Source organism: Physeter macrocephalus, chromosome 2 (assembly GCF_002837175.3).
Source record: "Physeter macrocephalus isolate SW-GA chromosome 2, ASM283717v5, whole genome shotgun sequence".
Lineage (NCBI taxonomy): Eukaryota > Metazoa > Chordata > Mammalia > Artiodactyla > Physeteridae > Physeter > Physeter macrocephalus.
Genome location: NC_041215.1, coordinates 111,829,678 through 111,845,339, shown reverse-complemented (window position 1 = coordinate 111,845,339; position 15,662 = coordinate 111,829,678). Strand labels below are relative to the sequence as shown.

General features: G+C 37.0%; 1 long non-coding RNA gene across 1 annotated transcript; it reads left to right on the top strand.

Annotated features, from left to right (window-relative positions):
* Positions 1-6,265: 6,265 nt before the first annotated feature.
* Positions 6,266-11,494, top strand: LOC112065097 (uncharacterized). Its single transcript, XR_002891838.1, has 3 exons — positions 6,266-6,350; positions 9,768-9,836; positions 11,425-11,494. It is a non-coding gene; the product is annotated as an uncharacterized lncRNA (long non-coding RNA).
* The last annotated feature ends 4,168 nt before the right edge of the window (positions 11,495-15,662 follow it).

Here is a 15,662-nt window from a genome sequence, read left to right as displayed (position 1 = left end):
TTAAAGCGCCAGGGATTACTGTTACCTGAGGTAAGAATGTAGAGTTATGCACGGATAATGGGGGTGGGAATTCGAGATGAAGCAATCTGTGGCAGTGACCTGCTTGTTGTGGAGTGAGGGGAGCTTTGGCACTTACAAATAATTTTCCCTGCAAGTGCTCTAGAAACAACTTGAAAGCTAAGATAGATAAATATTCAGATTTCTAAAATGCAAGAAAAATCAAGATTAATGCAAGTGGATGGTGGGGCATGAAGTAATGAGAATGGAAGAGTTTTACCCTTTTCCGAATTTTAGTCTTTTCTCCTTTATTACTCCTCGTTTATTAAAATGAGAGAAACAAATATCCATACCTTATATAATCCAGTTTTTCTTTCTTCTTTTTAAAGGTTGTTTCAGAGCTGCTGTGATGGCTGACTTCTTTCTCCTTTTCTTTTGTTGGGAAATTTGATAGAAATTTTGAGAAAGTGTGTATAAGAGGGCAAGAGTTTGGAGGTGTGTGTCCTGGGAAGGGAAAAAGTAAAGTGACCCAACTCAGAAAGACCATCCTTGAAAATTGGAAAATTAGTATCATTCTGCCTGGTACTACCAGGCTTTAGGATTATGTCAGCAAATAAAAACCTTTCAGTTGCAACAAGCCCACAGCCAACTGCTGTGAACCCCCTTATTATAGTGCTTCCAGGACATAGACCCCAAGGTTGAGGCATACATCCATGTATACACACAGACATATGTAATGTTACAAAACAGCAATGAACTTTTTTAAGAAAAATAATTTGAGGGCTTAGAGATTGAACTACGCATGACAATGGTAAAACAAACCAAAAGGATGTTGTGGATGTTGGTAAGGGTATGTGAAATTAATTTTAAATGTACACTAGATTTTAAAAAGACCAGCCAGGATTGAAAGTAGTTGCAAACTCAAATGGACATACTAAATATGTAATAATAAATACTAATAATATAATACATAATAATATAATATATAATATAATAGTATTAGTATTAATATATAATACTAATAATAAATACATAATAAATACTAAAAATACCAATTTAAGTTTATTTTTAAATTACTTAAGGTCTCTTTTGCTTCACACACTTGATGACTTTGTCTCTCTCCATCCAATAAAAATAAAATTACATTCCATTGTCATGTGAGGTAGTTCTCCAAATCCACATAGGTTCTTGAAGATGCAGTGTGCAATGGAAATGGATCCAATAAGTAGGCAATTTGCCAATTCATTGCTCTTAACTCTTCTGAAAGCAGAGGGGTGAGGTTGTGTTAAAGCCTTTTCTCCATTCCAGTTCCTCCATGAGTTCCAAATCTCAAACAAGCACAGATCTGAGACTGGCTAAACAAGATTGGCACAGCAGAGTGTCCTATGACTTCATCTAGGATCTTCCAAGGATCAGTCTATCCTGCATTTACAGCATACATGATATGGGTAAAAGCAATATCAATGTGAAAAGTCTGAACATTGGAAGGGATCTGATAGGGAATTAGATCAAGTAAAGGATATACTGATTTAAACAATTAGTCCAGGGAACTATACTAGACATCATAGAGATGTTTATATGATAACAAGGAAAAAGGAACTTATACATCAGAGAGCCTCACAATGGAATGGGAAAGACACACACACACACACGTTATACCTGAACAGTTCTTTGTGCTTTGTTTCCCATATATATGAAATGGGGATGATGATAATGAAGATGATGATAATACAAATAGTAATAAAGTAATATCTGTCGCTTAGTATTTTCTATATGCGAGGCATTGTTCTCAATGCTTTACTTGTATTAAATTCATTCATATCTCACAATAGCCTTATAAGGTAGCTACTATTTTATCATTAGCCCAGTTTACAGATAATGCATGAAGAGACTGAGTAACTTATACCCAAGATCACTCAGCTGGGAAGTGACATCATGATTAGTAGTCCACACAAATCACAGATTTTTTTTTACTTCATCTGGAAGATTCCTTTGGATCAAGTTATTATCATTGCTATACCATTCATATGGAATCATTCTACTACTCCTTGTGGTGCATGGTTCTGAGGTGCCACGGGGGGTGGCTAGTCCATACAGAGCTGAAAGGAAGGACCAATATGTGAAGAGTGTTAAAAAATAGTGCCAGGTGTTTTAATTAAATGTGACAAGCAGTTGAGAGTCACCAAGCAAAGGTGACTATCTACATTATATTTAAAGAATCAGGTGACTGTAATAGTATAAAAACGAAGGAAAATTAAGGGAGTACAGTGAAGATGGCATATTAGTTCTAGAGCTGAGAAAGAAGGAGAAAAGGTCAATCCAAGATTATAATGTATAAGAATATCTATATCAAAACATGGAAGGTAAGTAAGAAGGAGGGAGCAAAAAACAAAGCTGTCTACAAAGTTACAAACCTTGTATGCAGGAAATTGTATGCTAGAGAAGGAAGACCTTTTGATTTAAAAGAGAAACTCACTGTATGATAGGCAATGATGTGTCCATGTGGAAATGTCCTGTAGAAGTGTTGTCCCATTATGTAAGTATTGAAGATTGGTTTAAGTAATACATGGTGTCAATGATCTTTAACCAAAACCAACCAAACATGTCTGTATCTGAACAATTGAACAGAGTTAAACTAATGGCCTTGTTGAAATGATAGAAAATATACACCATGGGAAACCATGGATGGTTTCAGTTAGAGGGTGTTAGAAAGGATATATAGGATTCAGACATGAGTTAGGTGACTGGGGGAGGGTTTAAGGAAGCAGGACTTTGCTTGGGTTGAATGATGTCAGGAAGCAAAGGTAATTCTGTGATTGAGGATCGTAACAGTTCCTATCTAGATGAGAAGGATGGAGCAAGACTGGAGCTTAGTTGGGTTAAAAAAATCAGCATTTTCTTATAGTATGAGCCAGAATGTGAGAATAAGAGAATGTTGGTCATATTTTAAATTTGCACAGTGTTCATGCTTTTGTTATTCTCATACTTGATTTTAGAACAGCTTTATTTTGTCTCAGTCCATCTCAGTTACAAAATCGCTGTGTCCGACACTGGAGTTCTGAGAAATTGTTTGTAAGGCCAGGCTAGCCGTGAGGAAAGACCAACTCCTGGCACCACTGATGCCTGACGGATGGCACCAACCAGTAATCAGTTTGACCATCTTCTCATGGCTGCTTTTCTTATTTTTTTTTGTAATGGGCATTCTATACTGTTATAGTTACGTCATTACTTTAATTAAGTAGTACGGCATACCTGTGGTTTTATGGTAGTAACATAAAAGTGAATTGAAAAATTGTAAGCCATTATTAGAACAGATGGTAGGTTGAAATGGTAAAGGGTTGAGTATGATATGTAAAGCAGGGACATTTGGGAGACACTGCCGTATAGGATGCTGTGATGGTTAATTTTATATGTCAACTTGACTGGGCCATGGATGTCCAGATATCTGGTTAAACGTTGTTTCTGAGTGTGTCCATGAGAGTGTTTCCAGAAGACATTAGCATTTGAATCAGTAGGCTGAATAAAGCAGATTGTCCTCCCCAACGTGGGTGGCATCATCTAATCCACTGAAGGCCTGAATAGAACAGAAAGGTAGAAGGGAAAATTCTTTCTCTCCTTGACTGTTTCAGCTGAGACATTAGTCTTCTCCTGCCCTAGGACTGGGACTTACACCATTGGCCCTCCAGTTCTCAGGCCCTCTAACTTGGACTAGAGCTCACACCATTGGATCTCCTGGTTCTCAGACATTCAGACTCCAACTGGAACTAAAGCACCAGATTTCCTGGGTCTTCAGCTGACAGATGGCAGACTGTGGGACCTCTCAACCTCAGCCTCCATAATCACACAAGCCAGTTCCTCATAATAAATCTCTTTCCATACATATATACATCCTATTGGATCTGTTTCTCTGGAGAACCATGAATACAGATGCTGTGCTAGATTGAGTGTGATCAACTCGACACCACCTTTGCTCCATTCTAAGTCTTGGAGTTGTGTCTCTCAGAATCTCTTGCCCATATGACTCTGGATTGTAGTTTGCCAGTGAGAGAAACTCCTGCAAGATTTGGAATGCAGAAGTAAAGAAGAAGCAACGTTTCTCAGGAGGCTGTGGTGCCCAAACATGGTAGCTTCACAGATGTCCGACAGAGTAATAGAGCTGTGTGGCCAGGGCCTCTAGACTTCCCCAAGGGCAGTGACTCTACTACTCAGTGCAGTGCTTCAGCCTAAGGGTGTTGGTGACTGATTTTCCAACCATCCAGCCTCAGCATTCCAAACCTTTACTGCCTCAGCAACTTCATCATTTAATGAAGCACTAATTCCTATATTAAACCCCTTCCCCATTATACTTACAATGTCTCTGTTCTGGTGAAACCCAGAGTGTACATATTTGGAACATAGGGGACTGAGTAAAAGTGTTTGAAAAGCTGGGCTGAAGAGTACTAGATACCTCCAAATATTGGCAGAATATCTCTAACAGTGACTTCCCTTGAACTCTGAATTTCTCCACTGTCACCTTTGTGACATATATGTGTGTATTTTGCCCCTGACATTCTGCTCATCAGTAATCTCTGAACATCTAAAATATGATGAAATACATTGCTCACAATGATGATTCTTAATTAGTGAGGAGCCATATGAATCATCACAAAATCAAGTAGTATTCTGTACAATTTTATTAAGTATATATTTTTGTACTTGATTTCCTCAAAGTTAGTAATCCAAATCTAAACCTAGGCATTTTGGTTGCTTTTTAAAAAATGATAGTATTTTTTTAGACCATCTCATTTTCCAAACACACTAAATAATAAAAAAGAATTACTGAAGAGTTTTTGTGTTTCCAGATTTTTATGGATCCAGATACTTATGATCAAGTAGATATAGTTTTCTCATAGAATAATTTTTATTTGATGGGTTGCATATAGAAAATTGCATTTTTTTCTCTTAAGACTGAATCAAATTTGCACTACTTCTCATTTCATATTTCAGGGAGACTTGTTCTGGGAAGGAAGCCTGTGGTAGAGCAGGAAAAGTTTATACTCTTTCCCAACAGGTGACCTTGTTACTCAAGGTATTTCTGCAATTGACAGTTTCTGTGGTAGGAATACTTTTGCCATGGCCCATTTCAAGATGACAATATTTTAATAACCAGCTCACAGATTCCTAAAATTTTATCAGTCAGTCTCCTGATGCAGTATGAGCCAGCTCCAACACATCACTGTTACTTCTGACACCCTGAAGGATAATTGGAAGGGGCAGAGGCACAAATACAATAGAAGAATGTTTGCCACAGTAAAAACGAAAACAGAAAAAGTTTCAGAAGTCTCCCAGGGTCCCCATACTCTCAGTTGTAGAAATTTAGAACAAAGAGTAGAAAAACAATTCAAAACCACTCCTGGCATAAGGAGGTCCTTTGGTTTCCAACATTGGAGGCTGACACTTCAAAGGGTGGGTCTGAGGATTGCAGTTTACAAAGAAGACAGAGCCGTAGCTCTTTCCACGTTCCTCACCCACTCTTGAAGCCAGTGAAGCATAAGCATGGAAAGACTGTCATGTGTATTGGAAATGTGGTTTCATAACTAAGATCAAAGCTTTAATTTAGGGGAAAATTAAAATTCACTCAAGCAAAGAACCCAAGATCTAGAAGTTGTAGCGTCTGCTTAGAAGTCTCTTAATTGTGTTCAGCTCTGCTTAGCCATTGGGTCTAAAAATAAAACAAAACTAGAGTCTCTTTTTTAGCATTTCCTTTTAGTTTTATTTTATTTGGGTCTGTAAAGTTATCTTCACATTTAGAATTAGTAAAGGAACATTGAATTGAAAACTGTTTCTTCAGCAGAGCCAAGTTAGAAATGTTATTTTTCTCTTTGGGACAGATGATGCATATTCACTAATCATTTTTGCTTACTTAATGATTATGTTTTGGGGTTTTTTGTTGTGTTCTGTTTTATTTAGTTCTTATGGAACCCAGAGCATTTCCATCATCTTCTCCACAGATCATGGAAATGGAAGCAAGGAAGACATGTCCATTCTGGCCTAGAGCCACCACTGTGTGGTGACAGATAATCTGGAACCTTCTTTGTAGTAAAGCTGTGAAGAGAGATGCTTCCAAATGCACTGACCAGGACATGGCCTCTCTTCAAGGAGCCTCTGGCTGAAGCAGAACTTTCTTAATTTTCCTAATAGCCATTCTCCTATAGAGAAATTAAGCTTATATTTCTACTTATTTTGTTTGATTTAAACACTGTTCTTTCAAAGACATTTGGTATGAGTGCCCTCTGCTGTAGAGAAGTCTCAGGAAATTGGCAGAAAAGAGCTTCAGGGGATAGAGACTTGTTTGCTGAGCGGTGATGTTGTTGGTAAATACTTAAAGCTTTGTGTCCAAAGCTATTGGTTTCTTTTATAGAAATATTCAGAAAGCATTGCCATTGTAATTTGGTAACATTTCAAGACATTTCTGGAATATACTTCCTTGTTTTCTTTTATCTAATTTTCCAAATGAACAACTTGCTACTGTCCCTTTCCTTGGCACAAACAGCTAATGAACTCTACAGAGCCCCTAATCCTATGCTCAGGCTGGGAGTTCTGTGGGAGGGAGTAAACAAAATGAGAGAAAATCTGGCAAAAGAAATGAAACAAATACGACAACATGTTTTTTAAAAATATATTATAAAAGACTCTGTTTTCTAAGGCAAAGCCTCACATTGTAATAGAGATTTACATAAATATTGACAACCATGGGGAAAAAGACATATAAAGGGTGCAGCACACTCTTATCAGGAAAACGTATTGATTTCTTTTACGTAGTGTTGATAGGTAGTTCCAACTACACTGTTAAAAAAAAGAAAACCAAAAAAAAAAACTGAATGAAACCATGAAGGGCATGGAAGCTCTCTTTGAATGAAGCCAAACTTTATATTTCCATGATGGTGGAAGAGGCAGCATTTACATTAGAAACGTGCCATGTATACACTTCTGATTTTGGTATATCTGCTAACTGTGCCTTGGGTTGCCATTATATATGTACGTGATTATTGCTCTTTGCCAGGACTGTGTGGTAAACGTACTTTTCATTGCCTATACAGCCCCAACATCAGTCTTTCCTTCCCTTTCCTCGCAGTGCCCAGATCCTCCTAGTGTTTGAGTGTCTGCATTCAGAACTCCAGGAGTGAACCTGAACTAGTTTAAATCAGTTAAGATAATCCCATACTTTTCTCCCCCAGTGATTGGTTCAAAGATAGGCATGTGATCTAAAATAATCCAATACCAGTGAAAACCAGGTCTTTTGTTCAGATGGTTTGGAGAAGGATGCTATCTAATCTCCCTGAACGTGAAGAAGGAAACATGGTGCCCTGGATACTGCTAGCATCAATCATGTGTTTAGGAAAGGAGGTATCCTTAAGATGAAGCTGACACTGGAAAGGAAGAATTAAGGGACAAAATGGAAAACAGAAAATAGGTCCCAGATTCTTGGCCAGTCCACTGAGTCTCTGAATTAAACCACCAGCAAGCCTGTTTTCACACTGTGCCTTCCAATCACATGAGGTAATAAATTACCTTTTGGATTAAGACACCATGCTTTGGATTTGCAGGTATTTGCAGCACAGTAAGCCCTAAGTGATAATAGGTTACTTTTTTCTGAGAACTGTTCTCAAAAATAGACTGAGACTCATTCTTTTCTCAACCCCCCACCTTACTGGGGCTTTGTAAAGAGAACGTTCACAAGTAGGCACTCAATATTGCTTCTAGAATTGCTGCATGCTGGGTTTTTTTTTTCTTTCCCACCTTTAAAACACCTTTACTGTTTCAAAATATAATCCTCCAATCCAACCCAACTGTCTTTTTAAAATTTAAATCTCCATTATTTTCTCACTCTTATTTGTATCTAGTGTCACAGTTTGACTCATTTTTGTCATTAGCTTCGATCCCTTTGTTCTTCAGGCTTCTCATTCAGTATTGCTTTTTTTAAAGTACTTAAATTCACTTTGTAGCTAGAATGAGAAGCTTTTTCATAGCTGCCAGAATTTGTTTCTACAGCTTGGTGTTATGACTCAGAGGCAGAGTTCCTGGGGAGCAATGAACACAGAACGATCTATTCGTCAGTTCATTGCTCCCTGTGAGTTCCCTACTCCCTTCATTGTGTGTTTATAGTCTCTCATTAAATTATAAATCCTCTTATAGAGCAGCTCTAGCTTGGTCTTTGAGCTGGAACTCAATAGGTGTCAGATAAACCTCACTGTCCCTAAGTAAGAGAGCCCCAGTAAGAGGCTAACTCTGCTGAAGCCAATCCCTTCAGCCTTTTAAGAGACAAGAGTCTCTCAAACAAACCAATCTGAAGTAAAGCACGAGTACTATAAATGTTAGTAAATTAGAACCTTATTGTGCAGACATTCAAAAATATCTGTGGAATTTTTTGAAATACGCGTTGATAAAAAAATTTCCATTCTTGAAAGCCATCCTGAGAAATCATTCCATTATTTGTCATAGAAGAAAACACATAAATATTGACCAATATGGGATGAAAATACTCTGTAATCTTTAAAAATAGTGATTAACATCAGAACATGTTTGTGATCATTTTATGGTAAAAGTAAGTTATAAAAATGTGAGCCCAAACACTATTATTAGAAATTACAGGGCTTCCCTGGTGGCGCAGGGGTTGCGCGTCCGCCTGCCGATGCAGGGGAACCGGGTTCGCGCCCGGGTCTGGGAGGATCCCACATGCCGCGGAGCGGCTGGGCCCGTGAGCCATGGCCGCTGAGCCTGCGCGTCCGGAGCCTGTGCTCCGCAACGGGAGAGGCCACAACAGAGGGAGGCCCGTGTACCACAAAAAAAAAAAAAAAAAAAAAAGAAATTACACTTGGCACAACCATTTTGGAAAAAATATTGCAATTTATAGTAAAAGCTGTAGATGTACCTATCCCACGACCCAATAATTCCACTACTACGTATAAACTCTAAAGATATTCTTGAACAGGAATACCAAAAATGTAAAAGAATATTCAAAACAACTTTATTCATAATATTGAAAAACAAGAAGGAATCAAAATGTCCATTAAACAGAATAAATAATTGTGATATAGTCATAGAATGGGGCACAATAAAACAGGAAGAGTTAATGAATAGCTACATATGTTAACAAAGACATAATCTTAAACAAGAAAAAAATACATACAAAAAATGATTTTATTTAATTAAAAACCAAAAAATGGGCAAATCTAAACAACATATAATATGTAAAGACACGTAAACTATAAATCAAGGGAATAATAAAATAGTAAAACTATAGTAAAATAGTAAAACTATAAAGCAAGGGAGTGTGATGAGCACAAAATTTAGGATTGTGATGAAGAGAGAGGAAGATGTGATTAGAAAAGCCCTCCAGTAGATTCACAGGTGTGACTAATGTTCTAGCATACGTATTGGACACCGTATTTGTTTTTTCTTCTTCTTTAACTTATTCACACATGTTATATATACTATTTTTGTACAAGTTGTATTTCATTTTAAAACAAGTTGCATGACAATAGGTTTAGTATAATCCCATTTATATAATATTATGTATAAATGCATTTGTATATAATTGTATATGCATGCCTTGGTCCTAGCAATCTTACTTCTAAGAATTTGTACTAAAGGAATAATTATATATATGCAAAGATGTATGTAGCCTTAATTTTCAAAGCTTTATGGGCCTATGAATATAGATTTGATCACTATAATTGTGTTGACTAAAAAATATTCACAACCTCAAAGTTGAGTTATGTTTTATTCAGCAGACATATACTGAGGACTTCAAACCTGGGAGGCATCTCAAGTAACCCTGAGAAAACTGCTCCAAGGAGGTATGGGGGTAGCTAGGATATATAGGAGTTTTGTGACAAAGGGTATGATCATACTACCTCGCAGAGTGTATTATGCAATATAATATGTTCTGAAAATAACAATATAAATGTAATTTACCTATGTTTGTTCATAACAGTTTGGGTTTTTATTTATATATTAGTATGCTTATATAGTTGTATTGTTGATAAAGCATTAATAAGGTATCCTAAGTTCTTTTAAAATTATTATGACATTTAAGGTAAAACCATTCTTTTTGCTATGTCAGCTTGCTTTCTCCTATACTGTATTGAACTGGAATTTGATTATAGGACATTTCTTTTTACCCCATCCTTTACTCTGAAAAATTGCACCTTTGTAAAAAATGAATTCATAAATTACTTTTATAAATCACACATGTTGTTTACCTAAGCCTTATAGCAGTATTTGAATTGGGCCTATGTGGAATATGTACAATTTAAGCCTATTTAACAAAATATCTATCCTCAAATTTTAATTCCCCAAAATGCTGTGAAAAATAAATTGTTGACAGTACCATATGTTACATTAGTATAATATTTATAAAAGAACTATGAAAGAAATCTGAATTCATGAAGAAAAATAAACAATACAAATTTTCCTATTTTGCTAAAGAAAAATATGCTCATGTATTTTTCAAATACATGAAAAGTATATTGGTCATATCTCAGATTTTTAGGAAAACCTTCATATTTATAAGAAATCAGAAATGAAATCTTTAAAAATATTTAAACATATAATGAAAAAATTTTAAAGATCAAAGTAAAATGTGCTTCATTAGTTTTTCAAAATAATTTCAAAGTTCATCAATTATCTCTTGCTGTGTAACAAATCATTCCATATTTAGTGGCATAAAACAATATTTTCATTATACTCATGGATTCTGTGGGTCAAGAATAAGTATAGCACACATCAGGAACAACTTGTCTCTGGGACCTTAGCTGGGAAGACTCAAAGGCTGAGCTAACTTGATGGATGGTGACTGGAAGGATAGGGTGATGCTTTCACTCACATGTCAGAGTGTTACTGTCAAGTATATCATGGATCTCAGGTGGGCTTTCAGATAGAATATCTGCATGTGACCTTTCTCTGTGATCTCTCTGAGTGGCTAGTTTGGTCTTCCTCACAGTATGCAAGTGGTTGCTAAGAACAAGGTTCTCAAAAAGCAAACCTGGATGCATGACATTTTTATGATCAACCCCCAGAAATCATATAGTGTTTATTCTCCCCTCTGCTATTGGCTGAGGAGCTCACAAAAGTCCAGCAGGTTCAGGGTGGTTGGACATAGAGCCAGCCCTTCATAGAGGAATGGCACAGTCCCATTGTAAGAATAGCATATTGGGTAGAGTATAGATCAGCATGACCATCTTTTGGAAATACAACCTACTGCAGTCTTTCCATAGAGACATAACAACTCATCTCTCTCCCACATAAAATAGACTTATAGTCTCCCACAATGTCCCCAAGACTCATCAAATTGTGAGAATGTTTTATTTTCATATCCCATAAGTCCTGGTTCCTTTGTTTTTAAGTCACTTTCTTAACTTATCTCTCTCTTCTCTCATTTTCTAGTAAGAAGCTGATAGCCAGATGTCTTTTCAACATTGCTTGTTATTCTTAGCTAGATCTTCATATTTATTAGGTATATTTTCTTTTTTCATTTTATTGCAGAAAATAATTTTTCTAAACTTCTACCTCTACATAACCACTCCAACTTTGACTAATAATCTCCTTAAGGCTCTTCCAGCTTCTTCCTAGTCCCAAAGCCAATGCTACCTACATATTTTAGGTTTTTGTTATATTAGCACCCTACTCCTGGTACTAAAACCAATATCTATTGCTATCATAATAAACCACCTCTAAAACTTAGTGATGTAAACCAGCCATCTTATGCTCAAGGATCCTGTGGGTCAGGAATTTGAGTAAGGAATGGCATGGATGGTTTGCCTGGACCCCATGGTATCAGGGTCCTCAGCTAGTAAGATCCAAAATCTAAGAGTGAGTGTTAAATAAAAATATGAAATTGCAAGAGTGTAAAATAAAACTGTCTCTCAGAAAGGAAGATGTTACCAAATAAGGCTGATTCTGAGTTCACATCTCTCTTTGACTCACAAAGTAGATTGCATGTGTTCTTTGTTTTTACTTTTGTTTTTATGATTGGTTGCTTTCAAATATTGTACTTAAACAGCACAGGAGGGCTTCCCTGGTGGCGCAGTGGTTGAGAGTCCGCCTGCCGATGCAGGGGACACGTGTTCATGCCCCGGTCCGGGAGGATCCCACATGCCGTGGAGCGGCTGGGCCCATGAGCCATGGCCGCTGAGCCTGTGTGTCCGGAGCCTGTGCTCCGCAACGGGAGAGACCACAACAGTGAGAGGGCTGCGTACCGCAAAAAAAAAAAACAAAAAAAAAAAAAACAAAAAAAAACAGCACAGGAACCATTTTTAAAGAATTGTAAGATGTGTTGCATAATATCTTGGAGGATTCAGGTCAGATGACAGGCAGTATCATGTGTGCGTGTCCCGATGATATACAGATTTTTTTTTGTTTACTGTCTTCTACAGTGCCATGTTTATTCTGTTAAGAAAAAAATGCCTTCATTGTGCTCCTATCACATTCTAACTACACATGTTGTAAATTATAAACATGACAGAAAATCTCTCATCAAACTAAGTATAGGAAGGAAGCCTATTAAACTAATTAAAAACATTTGTGAAAAATCTATAGGTAAAAATTATACTTAGTGATGAAATACTAAAATCTTTACCCTTAAGATCAAGAACAAGGCAAATGTTATCTGCTGTCACCACTTCTATTCAACATTTTACTAGAGGTTCTACCATATGCAGTAAGGAAAGAACAAGAAATAAATTAATCCAGACTAGAAAAGAAGATACAGAATGTTCTTTATTCACAAACACCTTGATCATCTACACACAAAAAAACGTATGAAATCTACAAAAAAAATTACAATACTTAATGATTAAGTTTATTAATACCCAAAAATCAGTTGCACGTCTACACTCTAGAAATATACAGTTGGGAATTGGAAATTGTAACTAAAATATATATCATTTACAATAGCATAAAAAATATGAAACATTTAGGGATAAATCTGACAAAAAAAACTGTCATTATATAAACTGAAAACTACAAAACATCATTGATACAAATTAGAGAACAATATTCATAGATCAGAAAACTCAACATAGTTAAAATGTAACTTCTTCCCAAATTGATCTATAGATTCAATGCAATCTCAATCGAAATCCCATTAGGCTTCTAAAAACAGAAATGATTAGCTTATTCTAAAATTCACTTGTTTATTTTGTTTTTATTTTCATTACTCTAGTAGGGGGGTCAAAAAAGATCTTGCTGTGGTTTATGTCAAAGAGTGTTCTGCCTATGTTTTCCTCTGAGACTTTTATAGTGTCTGGTCTTACATTTAGGTCTTTAATCCATTTGGAGTTTATTTTTGTTTATGGTGTTAGGGAGTGTTCTAATTTCATTCTTGTACATGTAGCTGTCCAGTTTTCCCAGCACCACTTATTGAAGAGGCTGTCTTTTCTCCATTGTATATTCTTGCCTCCTTTATCAAAAATAAGGTGACCATATGTGCATGGGTTTATCTCTGGGCTTTCTATCCTGTAAGATTGATCTATATTTCTGTTTTTGTGGCAGTACCATACTGCCTTGATTACTGTAGCTTTGTAGTATACTTTGAAGTCAGGGAGCCTGATTCCTCCAGCTCCATTTTTCTTTCTCAAGATTGCTTTGGCTATGCAGGGTCTTTTGTGTTTCCCTTTTGCACAGCAAAGGAAACCATAAACAAGATGAAAAGACAACACTCAAAATAAAGAAAATATTTTCACAGGAAACAGTGGACAAAGGGTTAATCTCCAAAATATACAAACAGCTCATGGAGCTCAATATCAAAAAAAAAACAACCCAATTTAAAAATGGGTAGAAAACCTAAATAGACATTTCACCAAAGAAGACATACAGATGGCCAAGAGGCACATGAAAAGATGCTCAATATCACTAATTATTAGAGAAATGCAAATCAAAACTACAGTGAGGTATCATCTCACACTGGTCAGAATGGCCAATATAAAAAAATCTAGAAACAATAAATGCTGGAGAGGGTGTGGTGAAAAGGGAACCCTTCTTCACTGTTAGTGGGAATGTAAATTGATAGAGCCACTAGGGAGAACAGTATGGAGGTTCCTTAAAAGGCTAAAAATTGAACTACCATATGACCCAGCAATCCCACTCCTGGGCATATACCCTGAGAAAACCATAATTCAAAAAGAGACATGTACCACAATGTTCATTGCAGCACTATTTATAATAGCCAGGACATGAAAGCAACCTAAATGTCCATTGACAGATGAATGGATAAAGAAGATGTACAGAGTGAAGTAAGTCAGAAAGAGAAAAACAAATACCATATGCTAATGCATATATATGGAATCTAAAAAAAAAATGGTACTGATGTGACAGGACAGGAATAAAGATGCAGACATAAAGAATGGACTTGAGGACACGGGCAGGGAGAGAGGAAGCTGGGGCAAAGTGAGAGTAGCACTGACATACATACACTACCAAATGTAAAATAGATAGCTAGTGGGAAGCAGCTGCATAGCACAGGGAGATCAGCTCTGTGCTTTGTGACCACCTAGAGGGGTGAGATAGGGAGGGTGGGAGGAAGACTCAAGAGGGAGGGGATATGGGGATATATGTATGCACATGGCTGATTCACTATGTTGTACAACAGAAATTAACACAGCATTGTGAAGCAACTATACTCCAATAAAGATGTATAAAAAAATTCACATAGAAATACAAATGACCTTGATTAGAAAAAAAAAACTTTCATAAAGAAGAATAAAGCTGTAGGACTTACATTACCTGATTTCAGAACTTATTATATAGCTGCAGTCATCAACACAGTATGGTATTTGTATTGATATAAAGGTAGACATGAATTAGTGGACCAGTATATAGAGTCCGGGTATAGACTCACACATATATAATCAATCAATTGACAGAGAAGCATAGTCAGTTCTGTTCATAATGAAGGTCATTTCAAAAAATATTGTTAGAACAACTGGTCATATGCAAAAGCAAACAAAACTTTGATGCATACTTTACAACATATAAAAAATTAACTCAAAATGGATCATATGTACATGTGGGATACTTTACCTTTAGGTAAATCCGGCTTATTTAAATTTAGTATTTACATTTTTTTTTTTTTTTTTTTTTTTTTTTTTTGTGGTACGCGGGCCTCTCACTGTTGTGGCCTCTCCCATTGCGGAGCACAGGCTCTGGACGCACAGGCTCAGCGGCCATGGCGCACAGGCCCAGCTGCTCTGCGGCATGTGGGATCTTCCCGGATCAGGGCACGAACCCGTGTCCCCTGCATCGGCAGGCGGATTCTCAACCACTGCGCCACCAGGGAAGCCCTAGTATTTAAATTTAAATACTAGATTTTAAAGAGAAAGCTGAGTCCCAGCACTCATGGATGTAGATACAGCATCCTAGACAGCACTCCTTTTCTCTGCCCGTGATGCTACTGGTGTTGGTGGTGCTACCATTTGCTCTCCCACTCCTGTTCCCCGCACTTGGTCCTCAATGCTGCAGGGGCAGCCCCAGTGGGCTCCTCTCAGACGTGTGTGTCCTCTCTCCGTAGCCCACTGCCTCCTTCGGTTCTCCCTCTATAGCACCAGGGCCTTGGCAGGACTCTTACCTCCCCAGCAACCCCCCACTTAAAGATTTCCCTTTAGTTTAATCCAAAGTTAAACCTTAAA